General features: G+C 45.1%; 1 long non-coding RNA gene across 7 annotated transcripts in view; it reads left to right on the forward strand.

The window, feature by feature from the left end:
* LOC117361963 overlaps positions 1-8,243 on the forward strand; it is a 137,196-nt gene extending 128,953 nt beyond the window's left edge. For 6 of the 7 annotated variants that reach the window (XR_004539766.1, XR_004539767.1, XR_004539773.1 and 3 more), the window contains one exon: positions 8,122-8,235. This is a non-coding gene — a long non-coding RNA (uncharacterized LOC117361963). Of the gene's footprint in view, positions 1-8,121 lie in introns of all 7 variants that reach the window. The other variant, XR_004539770.1, reaches the window with a different exon arrangement.
* Positions 8,244-12,379: the final 4,136 nt, after the last annotated feature.

Consider the following 12,379-nt stretch of genomic DNA (forward strand, 5'->3'; position numbering starts at 1 on the left):
GAGAGAGAAAGACAGGAAGACAGACACAAAGGGGGCATGGAGAGAGAAAGACAGACATACAGAAAGAAAGGGGGGCAGAGAGAAAGAAAGAAAGGGGAGGGAGCAGGGATAGAGGAAGAAAAAGTTTGGGGAGGGAATGAGATCTGGCGGAGAGGAAGCATACAGGAGGCTGAAAGAAGGGAAGAAATATTGGATGCACAGTCAGAAGAATAAAGTGCAACCAGAGACTCATGAAATCACCAGACAACAAAGATAGGAAAAATGATTTTACACTTCTCCCTTGGTATTCGCGGAGGTTAGGGGCAGAGCCGGACCACGAAGTATGAAAAATCACGAATAACTTTGTGCCGGCTCTGACCCACCCCGGACCTTACCTGATGGTCTCCGCCTCCAATCGCCTCCTTCCGTGCGTATTTGCAGGGGCCAGTGCGGGTGCTTCGGTCTCCTCTTTCCCCACTTCGGTGTCGGCCGAGCAGAGTGAAGATCGTTCCTCTCTGGGCTGGGCAGCCTATGCCAGACTTACCTGGTGGTCTAGCGGGCTTTCGGGGCAGGAGCGATCTTCCTATGCTCCTGCTCTCAAGACTACGACAGGAGCTCACGGCAGCCATTTCCTATTGGCAATCTGCACGGGGCAGGAGTGTAGGAAAATTGCTCCTGCCCCGAAAGCCCGCTAGACCACCAGGCAAGGCCGGAATGCCAGGTGGGAAGGCGGGAGGGAGGTGGGGAAGGTCCAAAATGAAGCTTTTTTTCCCCCCTAAAAAAATTGCGAATAACCGAATCCACGGATGCTGAAACCGTGGATTTGGAGGGGGGAAGTGTATTTTCAATTTAGTGATCAAAATGTGTCCAATTTGAGAATTTATATCTGCTGTCTATATTTTGCACTATGGCCCCCTTTTACTAAACCGCAATAGCGGTTTTTAGCACAGGGAGCCTATGAGCATCGAGAGCAGCACAGCTCCCTGCGCTAAAAACCGCTATCGTGGTTTAGTAAAAAGGGAGGGGGTATATTTGTCTATTTTTGTATAGTTGTTACTGAGATGACATTGCATAAACCTCTTGACCTCTTTGAAAACCCGCGGAATATAAATGATAATTAACATTTTCTCTGCGTACAGTGTGCTTTGTGTTTTTTAAAATTGTATTGTTGGTAGATCATTTTGACTTGGGCATTTTAAAAGTAGCTCACAAGCCCAAAAAGTGTGGAAGTTTCAGGGGCCTCCAGCTTTGGCCTTGAGAGACATTTCACAGGGCACCATACTTAACTTGGGTATGTACGAGGTGTGTAGGCTCTGGACTATGACAGGCCAGCCATTAGGGGAGCAACTAGTACTGTCATAGACCTTTACTGTCAATGTCCATTCCTCTTTGCATAATCCTTTGACAGGTACATGTGTTAGGTGTAGTAGTTAGGGCTGTGACAGCAGGGGCCTGGGGTTTGATTACCTACTGGGACTCCTTCTAGGTGTTGCTTTTTAACCCAGCCACAGCTGCTGCTATAGTGTACTAAATGGTATGTGATATGCTGGCCACTTTTCTATGAGTCACAGGAGAGTGCTGTCCAAGATCCCTTTCCCCCTCCCCCTCCCTGTAATCCCATAGAGTGGGATCTTCCCAATATACACTCCGGTACTGGTACCTGAATGACTTGAGGGTCCAATGTATTCAAAAGCACCTGCAAGACACAAGTTGATGGAGACAGTATTCAGATGGCCTTCTTGCGGTCACATCAATACAATTCACAGTACATGTTGTGTTAAGTTCCTCATAACAACCAGATTGTATGGAGGGGAGGGAGGGTCTGAGAGGATGGGTATGCAGTACCCAGGTACTGGTGCTATGCCCTGCCCATGGGGACAGAGGATGGCATATTGGGTTTAGTATGGAGTATGTTCAGTGTTGGGAGAGGTGGGGAAGGACAGTGGCATGCAGTAGTTATGCCTCTGGGTGGATATATTTTGTGAGGTGATGTTGACATTCACAGCAGTATGTAGGGGTGAACCTGCATTCAAGGGGGAGGGCAGATCTGTGCCTCATGTCTGCATATTTAGCTTAGTAGGGGGGGCATCATGACTTGTCATTGGTCTGTTGTGGACATTGTGATTTCAGCAATGTTGTGTTCTTCTATGGCCCCAGAACTGCAGACACTGTGAAAACAGCAAGAGACACTCACTGTATGTGAACCTGCCTATATCTAGTTATTGCACATGGGTGGTGAGTGGATATTGGGGGACAGTACTGCACACTCACCTTTCCAGGCTGTGCCTGATTGATCTCCTTGTCCTCAGGGAGACATAAGGTGATAGGTAATGGTTGTGCTTGAAGATTTCTTTCCTGGATAATCATGTGCTCTGTCTCTGGCAGAGAAATGGCCATAAAATAGAGTCTGCTATCTCCATAAGCAGAAGAGAGGGGGTGGAGGGGGGGGTGGCTCAGCCCACCAATGATACAGAAGTGCACACTGGGAGCTTGAGTGAAAGAGACACACACCATTTACATATATCAGCTCCCATGAATGTGGGGGCAGAACAGTTACTCTCCCCACTCCTGTTCCCATCCCCAAAAAACTTCTGTTGTTATTTTGGATGGATTCATCCTTGCAATTGACTGGCCATTTCAGAATTGATCTATGGATCTGAAGAGGAAAAATAAAAATACAGTTACTACCGTGTTTCCCCAAAGATAAGGCAGTGTCTTATATTAATTTTGAGCCCAAAAAACGCACTAGGACTTATTTTCGGGGTGGGACTTATTTTTTTTTCATGTACAATGATCATCGCTCCCTTCCTCTCCTCCACCCCAAATCTTCCTCTTTCCTTTCTCTTCCCCACATGTGCAGCATCTTTCCTCCCCTCTCACCCATCCCTTTGTGACTTCCCTCAGCAGCATCTTTCTATCCCTCCTGCCCTCCCATCCCTCGTGCAGCAGAATCCTTGCACATCTTCTATCCCTCCCTTCCGTGCACCAGAACCCTTGAGCAGCACCCACCCTGCCGCACAGCCAAACCTCCACTGACCCTCCCATCCTTCTATCTCTCCCTCCCATCCGAACTCCACTGACCACGAGACCTACATACCTCCATCCACAGAGCAACGTCGGCAGCACTCTAAACAGGCTGCTTCGGGGCCTACTCCCGCCAGGGCCTTCCATGTGGCAGGTTACTGATGACATCATCAGTGATGCGGCAGAGGGAATGCCCCAGCAGAAGGCCGCAAAGCAGCCTGTTAAGAGTGCTGCTGACACTGCTCTGTGGAGGGAGGTAAGTAGGTCTCGCAGTCAGAGGGTTGTGGGATTTGGATGAGAGGGAGAGATGGGAGGGTCAGCGGGGGTTCGGCTGCACGGTGGGGATGGAGGCAGGGGGAGTGGGGGAAGTGCTGCTGCCAGTAAATCCAGGGTCTAGGGCTTATTTTTGGGGTAGGGTTTATATTAAGACCTACCCCAAAAATCATTCTAGGGCTTATTTTCAGGGTAGGTCTTATTTTTGGGGAAACATAGTATTAAAAATAGTTACCTATTAAAAATATTGCAGAATCTTACCAGTACAAACAGTGTTTCTGGCAGGGAGCTCAGGGTCTATCTTGGGGCCCTCAGAGCACACACGGATGACTCAGAGGAGATAGCATCTTCCAACCAAATTACAATGACCTTGTGTCACAAAGGTGCTATTTTGCATTAAAAGCAAGGTTCCGGTTCACAAGAAAAAACTCTTCCTTCTGTGCTGTGCCTTCTTAACAGTGACACAATAATGTCAACGGTCAGATTAACAAAGGTTAGATAATCAAGACTATTCTGTATTTAAGTTCCAATGGAATCCATAACATCTATCACCAGATCATATTAGACCGTAAAAGTCAGGGTTCAATACAGTTGAATAAGAGCTTAATATCAATGGATAGCCTGAATCTCTCTAGGTTTCTAGAGAGCTGAGGAGGAAGTAACTATCCTTGTTGCAACTTTTGTCTTGGAACATTATCAATCATGGATCCTTAAAATATATTTTCATTTCAAGAATAAATCTTTTCTGGTCCAAAATGCTTCAGCTTTTCCTGACTTTTCCAGAGCAACACAGCTGAAATGGAAGCCTGTAGACTACTTGATCTAGGAGGAACCCTTTTCCTACAATTTTCCTAGACACAGATCATTTGAAAAAATTTGGGATGCAAGATCTCCAATTTTTCCAATAGCTATTTCTTCTCCATTTGTAACATTGAGATCAGAAAATGTGTAATTATATCTTAATGTAATTTAGAAGCTCTTTTACTAAGCTGAGCTAAAAGGTCGCCTGCGCTATTATAATAGTACATGGGTTTCCCACGCACTGAGGCCACTTTTAATGTGCCTGTTCCTCTATTAATGGTCACATGCTAATTTCCCATTAGCATGTGGCTATTAGCGCAGGACTCACAAAGAAGAAAAAGTCCAACTAGTCTGCAGTGAATGTTGAGCAACGAAACCAAAAAAGAAAACTGTAGAACTGATGTACTTGATGCAGGAACTTTATTGGAGTCAATAAATTGTATCAAAAGTGGTCCACCTGTAGCCTAAAGAAACGAGGACCCAACATGGTCTGAGTTTCGATTAACCCATCTTCCTCAGAGTTCAAAAATGTGTCTGATAAACGTTGCATCTCAAAACTGAACTGAGACGCATCTCCACATGGAATTATTCCGGCATTTACACAGACATATAAGCACATAAGCACATAAGCATTGCCTCCGCCGGGTCAGACCAGGGGTCCATCGCGCCCGGCAGTCCGCTCCCGCGGCGGCCCTCCAGGTCCATGACCTGAAAATGTTCCCTACCTAACCTAAAAAGTCCATATCCTATTTGCTCAGTGTCCTGTGAGGTAAACCTCTATCTGTACCCCGTTATTCCCTTCGCTTCCAGGAAGTCATCCAGTCCCTTTTTGAACCCCAGAATTGTACTCTGGCTTATCACCTCTCCGGGAAGCGCGTTCCAGGTGTCTACCACCCGTTGAGTGAAGAAGAACTTTCTTGCATTTGTTTTGAATCTGTCTCCTCTCAGTTTTTCTGAGTGACCTCTTGTTTTAGTTGCCCCTGCTAGTTTAAAGAATCTGTCCCTCTCCACCTTCTCTATGCCTTTCATGATTTTATAAGTCTGTATCATGTCCCCTCTCAGTCTCCGCTTTTCCAGGGTAAAGAGCCCCAGCCTGTCTAACCGTTCGGCATATGAGAGGTTCTCCATACCCTTTATCATCCTCGTTGCTCTCCTCTGGACCCTCTCGAGTATTGCCATGTCCTTCTTGAGGTATGGCGACCAGTATTGGACGCAGTATTCCAGATGTGGGCGCACCATTGCTCGATACAGTGGCAGGATAACTTCCTTCGTTCTGGTAGTGATACCCTTTTTGATAATGCCCAGCATTCTGCTCGCTTTTTTTGAGGCCGCTGCACATTGCGCCTCCGGCTTCATTGTGTTATCCACCAATACCCCCAGATCTTTTTCTTGGCTGCCTTCCCCGAGTACCCTCCCTCCCATCGTATAGCTGTACCTGGAGTTCCCCTTCCCTATGTGCAAGACCTTACATTTCTCCACATTGAAGCTCATCTGCCATTTTTTTGCCCACTCACTCAGTTTGTTCAGGTCGCTCTGCAGGTCTTTGCATTCCTCAACAGTTCTGACCGTTCTGGAGAGTTTTGTGTCATCCGCGAACTTGATAACTTCGCACTTTGTCCCCATTTCTAGATCATTAATAAATATATTGAACAACAGTGGTCCCAGCACTGACCCCTGCGGAACACCACTTGTGACCCCTATCCAGTCAGAGTAGTGCCCCTTTACTCCTACCCTCTGCTTCCTGTCCGCCAGCCAATTTTTGATCCATCTGTGCACGTCCCCTTCCACCCCGTGACTCCACAGTTTCTTTAGTAGGCGTTCATGGGGCACCTTGTCGAAGGCTTTTTGGAAATCTAGATATACAATGTCTACGGGGTCACCTTGGTCCAATTGTTTACTTATCCCCTCAAAGAAATGCAGTAGATTTGTCTGGCATGATCGGCCTTTACAGAAACCATGCTGGCTTGATCTCATCAGATTATTTTTTTCTATATGCTCATTGATACCTTCCCTGATCAGTGATTCGGCCATCTTCCCCGGAACAGAGGTTAAGCTCACCGGTCTGTAGTTTCCCGGGTCACCTCTCGATCCTTTCTTGAAGATTGGTGTAACATTCGCTATCTTCCAGTCCTCCGGGATTACCCCTGTTCTCAAGGACAGGTTGCAAATATGCCGCAGTAACTCTGCTGTTTCATCTCTGAGCTCTTTCAGTATTCTCGGGTGGATCCCGTCTGGGCCCGGAGCTTTGTCAGTTTTTAATCTATCTATCTGCCTGAGAACGTCTTCGAGGCTTACCTCTATGCATGATAATTTCCCCTCTTGATCTCCCCTGAAGATTTTTTCTGGTTCTGGCACACTAGATGTGTCTTCTATTATAAAGACCGACGAGAAGAACTCGTTTAGCCTACCGGCCACCTCTTTTTCCTCTTTCACCACTCCCTTCCGGTCACCCTCATCCAGGGGTCCCACCTCCTCCCTCGCTGGCTGTTTCCCTTTCACATATCGGAAAAATGGTTTGAAATTTCTTGCTTCGTTGGCCAGTCTCTCCTCATACTCTTTCTTGGCTTTCCTGACTACTCGGTGACATTGTTTTTGATACTGCCTGTGCTCTCTCCAATTTCCTTCGGTTTTGTCTTTTTTCCACTTCCGAAATGATTTTTTCTTGTCTCCTATCACTTTCTTTACTTCACTGGTTATCCATGCAGGGTCTTTCGTCTGATTCTTTTTGGATCCTTTCCTAAATCTTGGTATATATAGGTTTTGCGCCTTGTTTACTGTGTGCTTGAATAGGGACCAGGCTTGCTCCACAGTCCACGTTTCCTTGGAGCTGTTTCTGAGCTTCTTCCTCACCATTTGTCTCATGGCATCATAGTTCCCTTTCTTGAAGTTAAACGTTGTTGCCTTGGTTCTCTTTCCCTTAGGTAATCCTATTTGCACTTTGAACTGAATCATGTTGTGGTCACTGGTTCCTAGTGGTCCCACGACCTCCACTCTCTTTGCGGGTCCTTTCAGCCCATTGAGGATCAGATCCAGAATCGCTGATCCTCTCGTTGGTGCCTCGACAAGTTGTTCCATGAAGCTGTCCTGAACAGCTTCCAGGAACTCCGTTTCCTTTGCACATTTTGAATTTCCAAGACACCAGTCTATCCCAGGGTAGTTGAAATCTCCCATAACTATGGTGTTTGGGTTTTTGCATTCCCTTCTCAGCTCGGCTATCATTTCTGTATCCTCGGCTTCGGTTTGCCCAGGTGGACGGTAGAACAGTCCCATCTTTATCTCGGATCCGTTGCTTCCTGGTACTTTGACCCACAATGACTCCAGTTGGGCATTTGTTCCTGCTGTGTCCAGAGTGGATGAGTGAATGGGTCCCTTATGTATAGTGCTATTCCTCCTCCTTTCTGGTAAGTCCTGTCTTTTTATGTTGTGATCCACGTTGTTTATCAGACACATTTTGGACCCCTGGGATAGATGTGTTAAGCTCTGGAACACGTTGCCAGAGGTTGTGGTAAAAGCGGATAGCGTAGCTGGTTTTAAGAAAGGTTTGTACAAATTCCTGGAGGAAAAGTCCATAGTCTGTTATTAAGATATGGGGGAAGCCTCTGCTTGCCCTGGATCAGTAGCATGGAATATTCCTACTCCTTCGGTTTTGGCCAGGTACTAGTGGCCTGGATTGGCCACCGTGAGAATGGGCTACTGGGCTTGATGGACAATTAGTCTGGCCCAGTAAGGCTATTCTTATGTTCTTATGTAAAATTCAGACCATGTTGGGTCCTCGTTTCTTTAGGCTGCAAGTGGACTGCTTTTGATACAATGTTTTATTGACACCAATAAAGTTCCTGCATCAAGTACGTCAGGTCTGCAGTTTTCTTTTTTGGTTTCATTAGCATAGGAGCCCTTACAACACCTATTTTCTAGGTGGTAAGGGCCCTTTGATTCTTTACAAAGTGCAATACCCTTTGAAGGATTATTCATCCTGAAGAAACGCTTTGTGAAAATTCATCTAAAATAACATTTTGCATTATTTTTATGTTGACCTCATTGAAGGTATTAAAATTAGCAACTGACAATACCAACATAAGACCCGAAGATCTGAAGAGAAATGAAGCATGCAATGTACCGTAAATCAAACCAGCTCACAGACATCTGCAGATTGACTCCCACACAGGTATGGAAAACATGTTCCCACACAGACTTTAGGTTTATTATGGATTTTACTATTTTTATGTAAATAGCATAATAAAAATATTAGCTTATAAAAATTGAAAAAATATTATAATTTACTGTAAACTAATACTAGTAAAATATCCTGGTTTGTGTCCACATTATACCCCTTAGAAGCTGTAATTCTGGAAATCCAAATTTAGTAGTCAAAGACATCCATCTGTCATTGCATGCATTTTTAGAAAATTCATTCCAGCATCTGGAAGGGAGAGTGATTCTATAATGCACATGGGTAGCTTGAAACCAAAGATTGAGTTACCCATGACTCATTCCACATGAAGTAGCAAACACACATCTATGCAGAGTCAGACACAGAATTTTATAACACTGACATGCTATTTATTAATCCCCTTATAGTTGAGAATTTGTACAATATTTCTCCACCTTCAATAAACTGAATAAATTCCAAAATGCTATTTATCAGAAAAAAAGGAGCTCTTTACTATATGTGTAAGCCTGAAGTTATCACATTTTAGTTATAGCATGTTGGACTCAGCTTTTAGTCAGCCAGAAGTAGTATAGATAAATACCATTATTATTAAGGAGCAGCAAATATGTACTGTTTGTAATAAGGTCAAACTGTTAGGCATGAAATGCTGTGAGGGACAGTTGCTAAGCCATGGTAATTGTACCACAGCAAAATTAACTCTGCAGTGACTGGTGCATTACATTTATTTTACATTGATGTAACCAGGTGCATCATAGATTCCTGTCTGTAGCAATGCAAAGATATGAGACTGTACTCGTAGCGAGTCCCAAATCAGTCCCTTATTTTAAAGGGCCAGACTGATATTAAAACCAATTAAGCTTGACTCCCAATCTCTTTTAGAAACACACATCCTTCAACCCTGGCACCTACCTGAAGTTTTCCTGGTATTGTAGCTAGTGGGAAGAGGGAAGCAAGAGTGATCCCTGGATGCTCCTGTTTCAGCAGCCCCCATCTTCCATATGGTTACCAAAGTCCCCTAGCAGTAAGAACAGCCCTACTGGGTCAGGCCAATGGTCCATCTAGCCCAATATCCCATCTTCACAGAGGCCAATCCAAGTCACAAGTACCTGGCAAAAACCCAAATAATAGCAGCATTCCATGCTACTGATCCAGGGAAAGCAGTGGTTTCCCCCGTGGACTTTTCCTCTAGGAACTTGTCCAAACCTTTTTTAAAACTAGCTACATTAACCACTCTTACCATATCCTCTGGCATCATGTTCCAGTGCTTAACTATTCTCTGAGTGAAAAAAAATTCCTCCTATTGGTTTTAAAAGTATTAGTAACTTCATCGAGTGTCCCCCTAGTAGTCTTCCAAAAGAAGGTCAAGCTGTCTAGGAGAGAAGAGCACAGAAACAGAGGGGAACATGGGGTGGGAGGCAGAAAATAGGGATCAAGTGCTGCGAAGGTAGGGGGATGATAAGTGGAATGTAGGTTGAGGGGGATGTGGGCAGAAAGAGGGATGTTTGGGATCATGAAGAGAAGAGGGTGTGTGGAGTGAAAGGCTAGAGAATAGGGGTGGAGGACAACAGGGAAAGAGTGACTGCAGGGTGAAGAAGGGTAGGAGCTGGAGAAAATAAAACAGGACCGGGTAAGAGGTGAGTAGTGAAGAGAGTGTGGAGAGGAGAGGCAAGGAGAGAGGTCTGAGGGTGAGATGAGAAGATAGAGCTGGTGGGGGTGGGAGAGAGAGAGGAGAATGAAGAGATGAGTTGAGAGTACAAAGAGAAGAAAGAGAAATGAGGATGAGAGAGTACGGAATGGGGGAACCTGTTGTGCACAGTCAGATCTATAATCTAGACTGTGGTCAGCATTTATTTTATATTTGTTTGCATTTAAAATATTTACAAGCATTCCAACTTGCATAAGGAATAGAATTTAGACAAACAAGAAAATACTCATACAATATAATAAAACAAACCACCAAACAGTAGATCAAGAAAGGAAAATTTTAATTGTCCACCATTAAAGGGGGAACAAATCATTCAAGAAATAGAGAGAGAGGATGGCTGATACTATATATCTATCTTACTTATCAATGAAAAAATTCAAAGAAACAGCAGAAAATGCATAATAATTTTCTTTAGTCTTCCATTTAACTCCCTTACCCTATGGGTAGGGTACCAAACCAGATTGCCTGTTATGAAGAAAAGCTCTACGATGCTTAGGATCATAACATATATAACAATTACCATAACCAAATTAAGCATTTTACAAGGAAAATGCAAGAAATATTGAATCTTTGACTGGTCAATTTTCCTGTCTGCTGTAATTTCTCCATTGGAATTATTGAGACTAGGAATTCCTAAAGAGGCACTTCCTTCTACATCCCAAGTGTATTCTCTCCCAAAGAAGAAGCACCAGGATAATCGGTAGGAAGAACTTTCTGTGGATAGTGAAGTAAAGGCTGCTTTGTTTACCTCATTGGAATAACTACGAGACGGCATTGTATCTTCCAAAACAGACAATATTTGTTTATTGTTAGTATAAAAACTTACAAAATTACAGCAGCAAAGGCATAGCAGAAAAATGTACTGTCAGTTCAGAATATGCAATGGAGAGAAGAACTTGCACCCATATGCTTAGCAGGGGGCTAGCAGTTCCCCGTAGCATAAGTAAGTGAATCTCTCTGGCCCTATCTATGATGCACATGTTTTTTTATACAGAGCAATTCTTCCTTTGTTCCAAAAAGTCCATCCCCGAATTCTGGTCATGTGACTCCCTATTGGTACATAAAAAAATGTATACCTAACTATTCCTCCTCTCAGTCTATGCCTCTCTCACTTCCATCCCCCCCCCTCCAGTGGGAGGGGGGCCTTAGAATTCTTGGTGAACTTTCTTCCTCCAGCGCTGAGATCCTTATCACTTTGCAGATGCTAATTAGTGGTTTTACAATTCTGTGCATCTTCAGGATGGCATCCTTGTATGCTGAAAGTTGGCAAAGGTGACCTTTCAACAATCCAGCTGCTTGTTTCCCATAACTCGATTCAGAAAATGTTTTGGTACCAAGTTCTCTCATCTTGCTACACCCACATCGTCCTGCAGGGATCCTTGCTCATTATAAATGTTTTATGGCTTTCCAGGGTGCCTGGCATATGAAGTCGTACAGCACTGATAACAGTTCAGCAGAACCTTGGAGAAATATCCTCCCAGCAGGGAATGGAGACAGGAACTTTGCAGCACAAAGGCCAGCTGGGTTAGCATTTCAAAGGATAGATGTGTTCACAGACAGCAAGGTACAGGCTGGGCCTGGCTATGGGAAAATATAGGTCTGTAGTGTCCAGCATACATGAGTGAGGCCAGTATGGCCAGTTGATCTGTATGTCCAGGTTATCCATGTCAATAGCTTGAATCTTATGCAGGGCCAGATTAACCAATAGGCCCAGTAGACACATGCCTCAGGCCCGAATTAGTCAGGGGGGCCCGCTGAAGGACGACTTACCATGCAATTTTTTTCAGAAGACAACGGGCCCCAGCTTTTCCCTCCCTGCACGGCAACAGACCCGACGACAATAACGCCACCCCCTCCAGCATCGACGGACGGCAATGCAGCCAACCGCCGGTATCAATGGCAACACAGCTCCAAGAAGGTCCCACGATGACTGCGTCTGCCGGAAGAAGTAAGTGACGTCGGAGGGGGATGGACTGGCAGACACAGTCATCGTGGGATCTTCTTGGAGCTGTGTTGGCCGTGTTGCCGTTGATGCCGGAGGTTGGCTGCATTGCCGTCTGTCGATGCTGGGGGTGGGGGGCGGTGTTGCCATTGTTGATGCCAGGTAGGGGCACGTTGCCGTTGCAGGGGGGGTGCGTTGCCGTTGCTGTGTGGAATGAGTGGTGGAGGGAGAGAAAGGGGGCATATGCTGATGGAATTGGTGTGCAGGGAAAGAGGGAAAACAAGGAGGAAGGATACTGGATGGATTTAGGCTGGAGAGAAAGAAAGGTGGCTAATGTTGATGGAATTAGTATGCAGGGAAAGGGGGAAAACAAGGGGGAAGGATACTGGATGGATTTAGGTCAAAGAGAAAGAAAGGGGGCAGATGCTGATGGAATTGGTGGGAAGAGAGAGGAGAGAGTGAAATGCCAGACCATGGGGGTGTG

This window comes from Geotrypetes seraphini, chromosome 6 (assembly GCF_902459505.1).
Source record: "Geotrypetes seraphini chromosome 6, aGeoSer1.1, whole genome shotgun sequence".
In the NCBI taxonomy this organism is placed as follows: Eukaryota; Metazoa; Chordata; class Amphibia; order Gymnophiona; family Dermophiidae; genus Geotrypetes; species Geotrypetes seraphini.